We start from the raw sequence: 15290 nt of genomic DNA on the forward strand, positions 1-15290 counted from the left end.
GAGCTAACCTGCTGTTGTACGAAAGGGACAGATGTTAAGATTGAGCTTCGTCCGACCATGAACTGTTCGAGAAAATAATTTAAACAAGGCGTTTTGTCATCGCGAGTACTTTCTTTCAAATATTCTGTTAATCTATGAATAGAAATGATTCATGTGCTGCCCGTGAGATGTGCATTGATGATGTTTTAGAAGCGTTACTATAAAGAGATGAAATGATGTTCCGTACGCGTGACTCATGTTGGATGTATTTTGTATGCGTCAAGCAAATAATATTTGGAAATATAAATTTTAGTTTCTTCTTTGTCTTATGTCCATTAAAGGGTAAATAAATGTAATAAATACTTAATATAATAAAGATCAGACCTTGATTTCACTTTGCAATCAAAAATAAGTTAATAGACATCACTAGGATTAAACCATCTTGTCTGCAATGTCGAGGATAATCGGGCCTTAATGGTTGGCAAGCTTTCCAGTTTCCATCGAGCGTTTAGTGCGTCTATTTCGTTATTATTAGATAATATCTAAGCGTTCGCACGGACATAATTCGCAGCCGATGAAACGGGGTGAAATTTACAATCATAATAGAGTGCGGCCATGCGGAGGATGTCACAGTCACGGCACCGCTAATCTGTGTCACCGGAGCCCTATCGAGCGATCGCTGCGCCCGCGATGTAGGGTCATGGTGCCTGTTTGTGTCCGACTAGCTATACCTATGCGTCTATGACGGATCATTCTTTAAAAACTTAGGAGTATTTTCTCTCTGACACTGAGGTGACCTGTATGGTGACTGAGTTTGTTGCGGCGCTTCTTTTCAGCACTTGCTATTGCAAAATGTTGCTCTCGAAGGTGCTGGAAGGGCAAAGAGGCACGCCTAAAGTTTTTATTATATGTTTTTTTCTATGTATTTTTTAGTACTACATATTTTTAAATATCTACTATACAATCGTCCAAACAGGTATTTGTAGAAGGCCTTCGATTTTATAAATGTGTCGAAATTTTTATTTTCCACTACATGCGAATACGGTGGTGGACGCGAACAAGCAACATGACCCTATGCGTCGGCGCGGCTCTGAAATTATTCCATTTTTGCATGTAAGCGCACTTGTAGATGATTAGGCACCGTGAATAATGAGGCTATCTACGGTCGAATCCGGTGATCGGTCCAGGTAGCTGCTGCTTGGGGGTAGGTCTGTAGGTGGTCTCGGGCGGCGAATAGACGAGGCGAGTCACGTAGCCGTAGGGATACGGTTTTTATTTTAATTGATTTTTTTCATTGGTCACACAGTCGATATAAAGACTTTTACCTTAGTAGGTCGAAATCAATCCTAATTTGAAATCGATCCAAAAATATAAATTAGTTCCGCAGTTTCGCATGGTCTTGGATGTTTTCTATTCATATAACCTTTTTGAAATATGCAAATGCGTCAATTATGATGAGTTAAAAACATAATGTTTTATTTTATTATCTAAATCAAATTTGATTACGCTATAAACAGCTGAGTGCCTTGGCCGCACAAAAATTCCTTCTCACGGACGCAACGGTACCGACTCACGCGCACACCGGTAAGGTCAACTGACTGAGCTATATGCGTCCCACTCTTACACCCATTAAGGTTGTCGGCGAGAGCGAGACAGCTGAATGCAAATGAATGGCGGCAAAAAACGACCGTTTGACTTACTGTGGCGAGACTCCGTGATTGATTGGATGCACCATTTTTTGGATTCCCTATTCTTTGCGAAGGGCGTTTCTGTGAATTATATTTTCGATTCCTCTTGAATGTTTTAAATAAATCAGATTACATTCAAGCATTTAACGTTGTCGTTAACAGCAATTAATTATCAAGAGCTGGGCGATGTGGCGTTCCAATTATAGAAGTAAAGCCGATGGAGTACAATGAAACTCAAAAGACTCGCGTGTGAGTAATGCACAGAAAGGTTGTGGTCGGAGCCTTGAAGACACCGCATCAAATCGTGCACAACGATATTTTTTCTCTTTGTTCTAAACACCATTCCGTGAAACGGGGCCGGTGCGCGCTTCGGCCATTGTTTCAACACACACATTACACACCTTGCCACAGTGTAAAATGAACAGCCAATATTTTATTAGGTGACAAACTTTTAATTTATAATATTTTAAAGTTTAGTAACAAAAGTATAATAATATCTCGCACATACGGAAATGAGGATCAAGATCAACTCTGATAAAAATTAGACTGATTGGAATATCAGGTCAGGACCAATAATGGCAAATTAAACTAGACTGCTGTCCCGATTGGCTTAATTACAAAACAAATTGTACAACGAATTAACGACAAGAGAAAACATTACATTATGAATAAACATTATCTTGATATTTAATCCATATACCTAGGTATTCATTTCATCTGATAACAATAAAAATTTGCATTGCAAAATTATATCGCCTTAAGTATAGTAAATTCTGCATAACGAATAGACTATTTATGCATGTCTGCCATGTTTAATTTGTGCTGTGAGGTTTAGACTTGCAATGATCTAATCACAAATTATAGCCTTGTCCCTGCGACCGAAGCGTTATTCCATTTCCTGTGGAACGTTAAAAACTATTGCATATTATTATTCCACATTCAATGAATCCACATGTCTTTCTTTCAAAAGAATTTCCCATGTCACAGTTGTAATTATATGGTATGTTCAGGGAAGGAAAGTAAGTGGAAACGCGAGTAAAATTGCATAGAGCATTTCACAGCAAAATATAACATCCATCGGTAGAATTATTCTGATAGAGATCTACGAAATTTTTTGAATATTAGCAACCGGAAAAGTATTTCTGAATAATTGTGCATGAGTTGGTCCAATTCTTCTTTCATAAAGCAACCTTCCCATATTCCCTAGAATTAAGAGTAAACTTAAATTATCTAAGGAGGATTTCTTTCACATCGATCAATGGAAAGTAAATGTAAGAAACAAACTAACCAATTTGACCTGTTAAAAAGTCGCCTTTACGATATCCGCACAGAGGGCCACGCTACACGATACCAAGAGCACGTTTTATTGCATTTAGTTTCTCTTCATCCGCGTTCTCAAAGTGAAAGGTAATGTTTTAATCTCCAAAGCGAGGAAGCGTTACAGATGGACAAACATAATGATCGTTTGACCCGCGGTAACGTCGGTACCACGAGTTTGCGCACAAAAAGCGCTAATTGTCGGAAGGCGAACGTAATCCTCTTGTTTAAATTTTTGGCTCGATTATGATGTTCAATCCAAGGTTACATGGGCTTAAGCCGATTACAGGGATGCTAATTATTACTCACAATTAACGTAGGTGCCCCTTTGTAATCCATTGTTAGATTAGCATAATAGTTTGTTGACTCGAATTAAAGATTTGTGTCTATTTTGCCAATTTAATTAAAACTGCTGAAGATTTGATCGGTGAAATAAAAATGATGTTTTTCATAAATGTAAAATATGAGATAAGAAGTTAATATCTAAAGACTTCATAATAACAGGACAAACAAATAAAATCTTTTGGATATGAGGCTACTTTGTTGTTGTTGTGTGCAAAACAGGTGGTTGTTAAAAGTTTGATTATTATAACACGTTGATAACATTTGTCCACGTGTCATCGAGTCAAGGTGATCGACGTTACATAAACACACCAAGAGCCAGTGCAAATTGAACCTTAAAAGAATGATGCAAAACGTCTAAATTGAATCGCGGTTAGGTGATTATTCCTGCGCTAATAAACGAGTTACACTGTCGGCTTTGATATGAAAACTAATGTATTTTAAAAACAATAAGTGGTGGAAAAATTGCATAAATGAAAAACTGGATGACTGACGAATGCTGTAGAAAATTCTGGATTAAAAGTAGATCGTCTTCAGTTGATTTGGAATGGAAATAACCGGGAATAATAAAGGTAAAAACAATACAAATAAAGCTAAAGACAAATTGTTTTTCCGTCAGCAAATGCACAATCCTAGTTGAAGTTTTAGACGCAAGCCGCAGTCAGGGTTCGATGCTCCAGATCCGAGATGTGGCTAAAGTTGAGCCCGACTCCAAAGTGCCTATTCAGTGTTGTTTTGGAGATCTACGTCACAACAAAAACGAGCTCAGCAGAGTCGTTTTAAATGTGCCATAAAAAATGTAATTTGACCCGTCTCTACCGTCTACAAAGTTTGTTAAATTTTTCCACTGCTGTAAAAAGATCCTCAGTTCTCTCTAAATATTTATATCCAAAGCTTTCGTTGTCGCTGCATTTTCTTCTTAAGAAATTTCACTTGACTAGCTTATTCCTAAGAAACAGCCCTTCTGCATCTCCTATTACATGCCTAGATTGTACACGCTCAGGAATTCAGGGCCAGGACGAGCGCGCTTGCTTGACGTCACGTTCATTATGCCCTCGCCAGTTTCAAGAGTTGTAGACTAGCTAGGCTATGACTTCATTAAAAATTAACAAAAGTGAAGCCGCCTTTTGGAAATACAACCTCGTTTGTAGGTCAAAAGCTGTATGGCTTCTTTTAGTCTGACGTCCAAGACTTGTGGAAAATATTCTAACTTTGAAATTCTGTAGCTGTCCTATTATTTCAATGGTGTCCTTTTCAAACTGTTTGCAGTTAGGGCTACCTCGTTTATTTTGCAGTGGTATTCATTTATTAATTCCGTTATTTACCGTGGCCGGTGAGCGATATGATCTCGCTCGGCCGCGTGTGCAAACACTGGTCGCATGCTTGCATCGAATATGCATACGTGTTCCACAGGATACATTTATGGCCAACTTTTGACCTGCGGGTAACGACTTTTACCTGAAATAATTGGCTATTGCTATCTGAATTATATGTATATTGTCACGTTCAGTTTCGCTCTGCTAAAAGTTGTAACTGTACCTTGTAGTATTTATTCGTACATAGACGAAACAATGTATTTAAACCAGTACCTACCTATTCATGACAATACACGCATGATTGCCGTAAAACCCACTCGGCAAGCATTTGAACCTTGACAATGATACATGTAGGCACCCAAAATATACAATTCTAAACAGCTTTGTTCTACGCTGTAGCCATTATGTAATTAAATTCGTTGCTATTCACTTTCCATTTTGTACCGTTACTTGGACCCACTTGTACGAAAGTGAGTGGAAGAAAGTATTTTACGACGAGTATCATGAAAATTATGTTTTACAATTTTGCAATTCTTGCATAAGTGTGACAAAGGCCACGGATAATTTTTTGTGGTGCTTTAATAACCTTTGTTTTTTGTCCACGTTGTTTCAAGGTCTGTGTTCAACGGTGAGAAACAAAAACAGCAGCTCATCTTCCGAGATCCAAATAAAAACGAATTGTTTCCGTGGTTTCTTTCTGCAAGCAAATACTTGCTTGGGAATATCTTCATTTATATTAGCACCGACGGCAGAGTAATTAACTCCTTACGATTCATACCAGAGATATCCTTTAGCCAGTGAATCAACAGGTTGTCTTGAAGGTATTGCCGTTGCCTAGTTCGGACTTAACGCTGTTCGTGCACGTTGATTAATCTCCAGCTCTCGGTTGCTGCTGAAGCACTAAGCAAACTCGTAATTGATGTTGAGAAATGTTGCTTCTAATGGCTTATTACCCTGGATTGCACCGCAATCATAGCCTGCCGCCCGACCAGGGTTACGTCGCATATCACGTAAGCAACAACTGGTACAAATATTTCTTCTAAATTATACATTTACATCTAACTGCGATGGAAAGACGACAGCACGTCAAACTAAACACGGTGCTCACTTATGAACTAAGTAATAGAGGCGATTTTGCAACAAAAATGTATATTCTTATATGCTGTCGTCTGAACATTGAAACTGGAATAGCAGATGACGCTTTCATTAGCACTGTATCAAAAATAATGAAACGATCGTGATAAGCAAATTAAACTACTCAGAATTTCTCAAACGATTCCACTTAAGGCCAGTGCTAAAAACTGTGAAGCCGCCAGGAAACAAAGAGAGGAGAGTTCGCCGCTAAAATCACTATGTAAACGACTCAGATGAAAACGTTAATAAAAATTTTCCGCCAGTTTTCAACGGCACTGTCTGCCCTTAATGGCCAATTAAATAAATCCGAATGAAACACGCCCCATATCATGCGATATCTTTTGCACAAACATAACTCACTTCATAATAGCCGCTGTATCGGATTACATCGCAATATTATGTACATTTCGTTCCGAATTCGAGTTGGCTCCGACCCGAAGTGAATAGAGGAAGGAATAAAAACAAAAAGTGTGTGAAAACCGTGTCTCATATGAAATATCACCCCGTCCGTTGGCTGGTCGTATCGTCGACTCGGCTATTTTACTTGTGCTAGCGGCTACATCATACAAGTCTGTTGAGGGCAAGCCCTACTGGATTAATGAAGCTCGTGTTATGAAATTTCGCTTACAAGAATTTTCAGAATATCATTTTTAAGTTTTCTTATAATAAAAAAACTGCAACCATTATCGAAGAATTGATGATAATTATAATGATTATGCAAACGAAAATGAATTAGTAAACCAACATGGAGCAATAAAGAATTTGAAACCTCAGAAAATTGCAATGGCAAAAATTCTTCACTAGACCTAGCTACCAATGTGATATTTAGGCTGACTTCTCACAGTGCCGGATGATAGACATCTAAAATTGCACTCGGTTGGGACCCAACGTTTACATACCGACGCGGTCCCAATCCTTCCCGGCAGGTATTTCAATTATCCGTCCATAGACGTTCGGTGCCCGGCGCACGTCGCAAGAATCGATTGCGGGACATTCCTCGACAGGGCCCGCCGTTGTCACCCACTAGTGGAGACGTATTACAGCGTGTGCGATGCATTTGTACGATTGTTGCGGCTAGAGATGGGAAATATCGATGTGAGAGTCCTGTGATTGTCTTTAATTTGATTGCTCATCTTCTTTGATTTGACTCACCACCTCTGTTGTGGAATATAAATCGAGAGCGCCCATTGCGTCGTTATACCCATTAGCGTATAAACTCTATTGCGTTCTCTTTCGGCTATTAAATGGCGAATATTGTTGCGATTTATGGTGTCGATATTAAAATATAATTGATATGACTTTCTGAAGGTCCTGGATGAGCATTGTGATTGTGTGGTGGCATTTCTTGGCTTGCTCTAAATTTTTCTCTTTGTTTTACTGTGCCACCTGTGTTATGTCCTTTCTTTGTGACGTATGTAATAAAATTATTTTTCTTTTTGTTTAATAGTTGGACATTTACACAGCTGTACGTGGTCTCGTACTTTTACTTGGACAAAGTGATTTGAAAACCTATGTAGGTTATCTAATAATTGCAGGAATTTTCTTGTTTGGAGCGAGCCGTTGTCACCCGACAGAGATGTCATTTTGCAGCTTGTGTTCATCATCATTGTATGACGGTTGGATTTGGGATTTTTTGCCTGCTTTGGGGATTGAAATGTCGATATACTTTTGAATAGATGGCAAATTCTACGAATATCCTCTTCCTGGAAAACGAAATGTAAAAATTTCTACGTAGTGATTAAGATTTGGCAACTATCAATGCAATAGATACACATTTTCCATTCTAAAAGTCTGCTACGATTTCTATAAAAGTCTGCCATGGTTTCTATTTGTAATTTTGTATATATTTTCGGTTCTTTTTTATAAATAGTGCCTATTGACTGTTAAGGTCATGGCCATCAGAATGTCGTAGTTAGTTTCCTGTTATGAAAGGTCACCACCACTTCATAGCGATTTAACAATAGCAAGATATTGGCGCATTTTCAAATACAGAACTGTAGTTGTTGATGTTTCCGAAACTATTTTGGTGCTCCAAGAAATTGAAAATATGATTTCATAGCACTGGAGTTATTTCCAGTAGTACAAGTGCATTAAGTGCAAACAAAGTGTCTATTTCATAGTAGAAGAATTATTCGAGTGGAAGTTGGTTTTCTTTTTATGACATTTTGCTTCGCTTTATAGCTTGGCACTGCTAACAAATGAACGAGTGTGCAGGCGTGTCGCACTTACACTTCATTGGCTGTATTTGAACGTGTAGGTACATGAAATATGATCAAAGGTTTTATAAATCCTAAACATCCGTCAATATAAAAGGCATTTTAATTTATAAGCCTCTTCAAACTAACGGAGTCTTGTTGTACGTAACCTGATCATTAACATTTTGTAGTTGACGCTTTGCAGACAGTTGAATGGACCAGCACAATAGGCCTCCGCTAAGCCGGGACTGGGACCTACGTGATCGAAAGCCCATACCTGTGCGTTTTATGATCAGGTCGTAATGTTGAGTTTCATATTTACGTACTTTGCTGAAGTTTTGTGTTTTAAGTTATAACTCGGAAGTAAGGCGCAGATTATTTTAACACTAATCTCGAAGAAATGTGCGTACAAGCTTCAACGAGGGAAACTTTTGTATTATTCGGTGTCAGAAATCATGATAAAGCAACAAGTCCATTTGTGCCACATTTGCGGCGATATTTCGTCGTCACTTCACCGCGTAACGGAGTCGGGTGGAGGAAGGCAGGGGTGGGAGGCCGAGGGGGCACTCTCGCAGCCATAATTATTTCATACTCCGCACTCGGCGTTCGGGCCGCGCAAACAATCGAGGACTTTGTATTTTTCCGTCTGGTTACCGGGGGTGGAGACCCAGACTTTTCTCTTTCGATAAATACGCTGCCTTTGTTTTGGCTTTGGCGCTCCTGTCACTGTGACGTGTGCGACCGTTGACACGCGTGTCTGCAGTTTCGTGTAATACAGTTTTAATGAAACTGGCGTGTGCATATCGTTTCCTTCAATAGAAGCAAATTAAATATTCTTATAGATATCAATTTAGAAAGTTATCGACTTCCTGTCATCGATCAGTGTCAACGTTGATGACCTTGTTGGAATGTTTCACACGTTATTTTTTGCTTTTTTAATTAAAGTTAATTAAAAAGGAAAGGGTTTATTATATTATCAAATGCACCTAACTTCTTATCTACGAGTAGGAAAAAACATTTCCATTTAAAATCACTGTAATGATTTGCAAATGACGTCATCTCAAAATATTCTGAATTCTAAACCAATATATCCTGTTGGGCTATCACATTCCTCTTCAATCCCATCATTTGTACAATCGTCAGACAATTATCGGTCGCCGTATCCGAGCCGGGCTGGAATCGACTAAATCAAATTTGTGCAGTATCGCCGTCCGCTGCGCTGCTGACTCCGGATGTTTTTATTGTGGGTACTTTGATTCGCTCTTTTGAGTGGGGATACTCGACTTCCTAGTTTAAACTCTATTAATAGTTACAGTAGTCTCGATCTAAAGTCCGATTTATATCGATTTTTTAACACTCCACTTAAATACTTTATGGACAGAACTTATAGCTTTTATAGTAGTATAGAAGTTGAAACATGCCAAAAGACCTCATTTAAGGAGCTTCATTTTCGCTTCTTCGTATATTTATGCGCTAATCTTTATTTATATCCTTGTAGGAGTTTTATGCATTTTAGTTAGTAGTTTTAACGTCAATAAAGCCAAAGATCATCTGTAGTGAACACGAGTAAAGGATCTTAATTGGCTTCAAATGACCCTGCACGCCTCCATATAAAAGTTATTATCTTCATCTAAAAGGTACCCCTGATTGTTAAATTGTTGTGGCTCTACCTACGACGACCTATGTTTTGTGTAGGTGTTTTTTTATAATTTGTTCCCTTTTAAATATCACCATAATAATTGCTCGTTTTTCAAGTTTTCGCGTATTAGTCAATACCACACAACGCTCATTTTTAAATGATCATGTATTTTATGACCTTTGCTAATATTGATTTGACTTTGAATTGAAATGTTAAAAAAATATTTTTTATTTGATTCAATAAAATAACATAATAACATAACTTTTTAACATAATGTCTGCCTAATAAGAAAAGCTATTTGTTGTTCACAAATGTTTAAACCGTCTCTTCGCAGGGATTAGTGAAGATACATAGACTCGAATGTAGAGTTTGTTCTTGAACGGTTGCCATATTCGGAAGCATTTCATCCAGAATGTCGCCGGCGATAAGAGGCTCCGTGGGCGACGACCGACGACCCTGGCGGTGTTTCAACTCATCGCCACATTTAATGATATTGCAAATTTCACGGCTCTCTGATTACACCTCGCTTCACGTTGTTCCAGAAACTAACTTCAAAGTGATGTTCTACTTCTACTTTTAACAGTTTACGCCGTTGAAGACAAGTTTTTTATCTATTTTGTTTTATATTAACCAGTCATCATCATCTTCACCACTATCGTCATCATCATCATCATCATCATCATCATCATCATAAGGTCTACCTAAACGTAACTGATCGCCTGTTGGTAGTTCTTCGGGCCGTTGCGTATCGCCAGTTACTTCTCTGATCTACTAATATGTGTTAATTAACTTGGATATTTAACTATTTATCATTTCCATGGCCAATTGAAGCTAGTGTAGATACTCTGCATTTTGGATAACAATTCTAACTTGTGTAATCACGTCAATTAACTTAACAAAGTTCAAGTCGAGCGAAATCGCGTGCCCAATAACTGATAAACGAACACATGCCACTTTTGGACACACTGGGAACGGTGGAGCGATAACCGCCGTATGAGCGATAAGCTCCCCGAATCTTTTGACTCGTCGGCCAACCGGTAATGATGTTGCAAATTTTACGCAAATTTCATTACGCCCCTCCAAAACTTTGAGATTTGTTAATATTTTGTAAGAGTCGCTTATAGCGAGCGCCGGAACACTGAATATTACTTATGTTGACATTTTATCTTTACAAATTAGGTCAAGTTTATCGATTCTTGTGGTGATGAGTTAAAACAACAATTTGCCTGTCTAGACTTTGAGAGGTAGTAAAGAATTATCTTTTTGATTTGTTATGTCGCCCACGCCTGCAACTAATGATGCTAACGTAAAAGAACATCGTACTAAACCGTAATTGACTTCGGATTTTCCTTTCTAGAAAGAAATAAGTGTCACGCTCGCTGCTCTCAATTCCCAACTGGCTTGCCATTGAAAACAAGCATGGGAAAAAATTACACATTCAATTAACATCGAACGATTTTCAATCAAGGTTCGAACAGTTTAAATTCTCATCAAGCTGAAATGTACGTTGAAATATTACGTGGCGCGTATACCAATGGACCGTTACTTCCGTGCAAGTAAACATGTATACGGAGTAATTACATTAAGTAGTACTTCCTACAGTTCTTTAGTGGAGCACCAATTCCCGCTGCGGATCGTTCGCATGCATATTTAACCGGGGATTTTGGTCCCTCTGCCCTCCTGTGAAGCGGAATTACTGGAACAATCCCGAATATAATTAATTACGGGACGCTTCGGTGTAACTGCGCCCTAATCTTGCTGGAGCTAATTCGGAGTACTGTCCTGGATACCCGTTTATGAAAATTCTGTCAACATGAATTTCTATTAGCCATTTCGAAGAAACAAATTATTTTGGTTTTAACGTTTCGTGTGAGAGATTCGCATAATTGTGGGTACTTGATTTGTATACTATTCCGCTTTATCCACAATAGTGTGACTGAAATAGACGCCACTTTCGCTCTGTAGCTGTCCCGGGAAAGTGTTAAATTGATACTATGAAAGGAGACGACCTTCAGTTAATCTTATCATGGTTTTTAGTATATTCAAGTGATACTCGTAGATAACATTCAAGAATAGCAATTACCGAGCTAAATCTTTATTTGAAGTCCATCACTGCAAAATATCAGTGGTGAAAATGTTTGTAACCTTTTTTCAAACTTTTGTTTCAGTTAATAGACTTTTGTGTTGGGTTAGCCTGTCTGGATTTTTGTGCATTTTTTTCGTTTGCACTGCACTGCACTGCATGTCAATCTGTGCATTTCAGTTTCCATATACAGGGTCAAAATGAAACCACGTTGTTCCAAAAATGTTGCACAGTTTGTGAACAGGCATTTTCAGAAGGGGATATACATTTTACAAAACCATGATTTTCCCCCTACGATTTTAATAAGGTTAGTTATCTGACGATGGGATATTTAATGGCATTGACGCACTATCTCGTGGAAAGTAGAGCCCATCTATGGACCGCTGCCCTCTCCCCAGGGACTATCAGCTACTTCCGCAGCACGGCTCGAGGTCGCCACTTGTCACCCCGAATTTGGGTCACCACAACGAATCACTTATCCATGCGCAATTCACTTAATGGTCAGCTCTGCATTTAGTCAGCCCCATCACGCACACCGTGTTGACACAAGCGACGGAATAAGCCTGGAACACACACCTAAGTAATTGACGTCAATGTGTATTTTAAGTATCAAGCAAGGCAATAAACGTTATGCGGAGCCGTGCTAATTAGAAATCGCGCCGCTACACTGCTTCCATTTAACAAGCGCTCCGTTACAACTCTTAATCGTATTATTTCTATTTAATTATTATTTGAACATTCATAACCAGACGTTTCCAACTCCCAGAGACGCGTTCGTTCACAATCCACCGCAAAAATCTCAAAGAACTGAAACAGCAATCAAGCAAGCTCGCTTCCCCACAACAACCAAAATATAAACCTACACAACGTCTTGCTAAATGGAAATATGCGCCAGCCCATTTCCCAGAAACAATAGTTTTGGACCTTATGATCGATGCAATATGATTATATTTACAGTCTATGAGGTGCCTCTAGTAATATCCAGTAATACAAAACGTGTCATCCGCATTAATGCCGGCAATGCGTTAACAACTCCAATACAATCACGATACGGTATACATTCGGAAGGTCGTCAAAATATCAACATTATTCATTCTGAATAAGAGTGTGTGTGCTTATACACGGCTTAGCGATATGTTATCCTAAGTTTTCTGCCACAAGTGTGATTTTCGTTTGGCTGAGGACTTAGCGTGGGACAATCAAATTACGGCCGGTGTTTTGCGTCGGGCGCGCGCGTTCACTTCGATGAGTGATATTCTTCGCTAATATTTCTTTGTTGGTACAATTTTCAGACATCTTGAATTCATGTAGAGTTTACCAAGTCCAAAATTCTGAATGATTTCATTCATAATGCGGAATTTATTGGTCCTTCGAACCCGATTATAAGCAACTAATAATTGTGCCACAATGTTAATTTGATATACTTAATTAATCATTTATACAAAATATTGAATATTTATTTACAATTCGAGCGAAATTGAGAGGAAATCCTCATAATTGATTCGGCCATTACCATAACAATTTTCTTCAACCTAAAATGCGCTAGATTAGTCATTCCATTAAAGAAATTATTCAATTGATCTGGCACAAAGCTCGAGGAGGTGGTCTGACGCTGCAACATTCGGCATCTCGGTATATTCGGAGCGTTTACAACATAATAGAGAGCATTAGTCCGATCCACTTTTGACATCATTATCTGTGTAGTCGACTCACGATAACCTGCGAGCGGCGTTCGTCGCTCCCGCCCCGCGTCGCGAGCGGCGAGCGGCAGTCGAGCGCGTCGCCGCCCGCAGTCTGGTCGTCCGCAGCGCTGCGCTCTCGCACTGAGCCTTCCCTTCAAGGGTACTCGGTACACTTCGGTTTTGGCGGGTTTTCGCACGGACGTGATGCGCCTTGCATTTGCGGGCGGAATGCGCGCGCGTTGTCAACTCGCCCACCGACCGTACACGCCGTCACGTCGTAGTGAAATCTGTGGCGAGGACTGTCAGTGATCGCTAACTTGGATTGCAGTGTTGGATCGTAGGATCGGGTCGGATGCGGCCACCTCCACGGGTTTTTTGTAAGAATCGCTCCGGCGGATATAATGTCCATGATGTTGACTCATGCATGACGCATTTGATTGCTGGAACTGGGAATTTATTTATGATTTACTGTTACCAATTGTGAATCTGTAATTCAGTTCATTATTGTCTTGTGTAACTGCTTAGGATTCATGTCTCGAGGTCAATAATAATTCTATTATGAAATTAAGGATATAAATAAATATACCAGACTTCATTATCAGCTATAGCGTTTAAAAAAGAAGCTCTACATCTCAAACATTGCAAAATGTATTGATTCGTATGATCGTTATCTACCAAAAATAATGACGAACATTGAAAAATATTAAATCAATCACGCATCATTAAATGATATTGATAATTAAGCAATAAAAATAACCAGTAAATAAAGTCATTCAATGTATCTGCAGAATGTAAGTAGGTAGGTACTTAAATTGAATCTAGAATAAGCACAAGGCCAAAGTTGATAACACTTGTTCCGAGTGTAATTTAAAATATAGGCATTGTTTATCGCAGACGCGATGAACTGCTTCAAGAACTATTAAATACTTAAATATATTAATTACATAAGCTATCAGTTGGGTAACCACGTCGTTATGTTTAAAGATACCGCTATTATTTCATTTTAAGGTCCACATTTCACTGTTTGTTTGGATATCTCTCAAACGTTGCTCGCGTTTGAATCAGAGACCCTTTTTTATTATCGTTTTCTTCGGTGGTATAAAAAGGAATGTTGCATTGTTGAATTTTATATTAGGAAAGTGCCTAACGTCCATCAACCCAACCCTCGAATCTATGGCTAAATGAATTTATTTTTCATTCTTTACCGGGCGTTTGAATAGTAAGTTGAGAATAGTGCGAGTCAACGGTCAGTTGTTCCCTCACAAATCTTAACCCAACATAGATCTTCCCACGGGCACGACAAGGGTTGTAGAAGCCCATGGGTTATCTTCTATAGACTCACGTAAGCCGACCATCTCTCTCTTGGAAATATGTCTCCCTTAAAACACATTAATTTGATATAACTCGGCACCTTCTCAACGGCTTTGTATCCAAGATTTAATGCGCTATTAAAACACATGATTTGTTTTAATAAACAAACTTAATGGGTTATATTTGAAAAGTCTAAGCTTACCGCAGTTTCGACTTTAACACCAGCGATAAAACCCTCTAATAAATTGTCAAGACCACCATTAACATAATCAATCCCTTTGTTAAAGTGGTATTGTCCCACTGCCAGAATATTCCACATTTTATCCCAATTAATATCTGCTATTCTTCTTGTTATTATTCCATCCACAATTCGAATTTGCAAAATTAAATGTTTCGCTTTCAACAAATCCCTTCGTCAAAGTGGTCATAGCTCGGCCTCGGATTTAAACTGGGTTAATGTATAGCAGATTTAGGACAGTATCTTTTTCGTTCTGCACAGAAAATTTCCTCAAATTGTTGCTGTGGTAATGGTAACCTTGACAGATTCATAAAGTTTTATTGTTATGCCCGCATGGCATTGCCGCCGCGGATCGTAGCTCCTGTC

General features: G+C 38.8%; 1 long non-coding RNA gene across 2 annotated transcripts in view; it reads left to right on the forward strand.

The window, feature by feature from the left end:
• The window catches only part of LOC114352226 (uncharacterized), a 115801-nt gene that overhangs the window by 75139 nt on the left and 25372 nt on the right, over positions 1 to 15290 (forward strand). Inside the window, exon 1 of one of the 2 annotated variants that reach the window (XR_003655841.1) lies at positions 13466 to 13752. The exons of the other annotated variant lie outside the window; for it this stretch is intronic. This is a non-coding gene — a long non-coding RNA (uncharacterized LOC114352226). Of the gene's footprint in view, positions 1 to 13465; positions 13753 to 15290 lie in introns of those variants that run through there. 2 annotated transcript variants of the gene reach the window in all.

Source organism: Ostrinia furnacalis, unplaced genomic scaffold (assembly GCF_004193835.3).
Source record: "Ostrinia furnacalis isolate ACB-3 unplaced genomic scaffold, ASM419383v2 OfSCF1276, whole genome shotgun sequence".
NCBI lineage: Eukaryota > Metazoa > Arthropoda > Insecta > Lepidoptera > Crambidae > Ostrinia > Ostrinia furnacalis.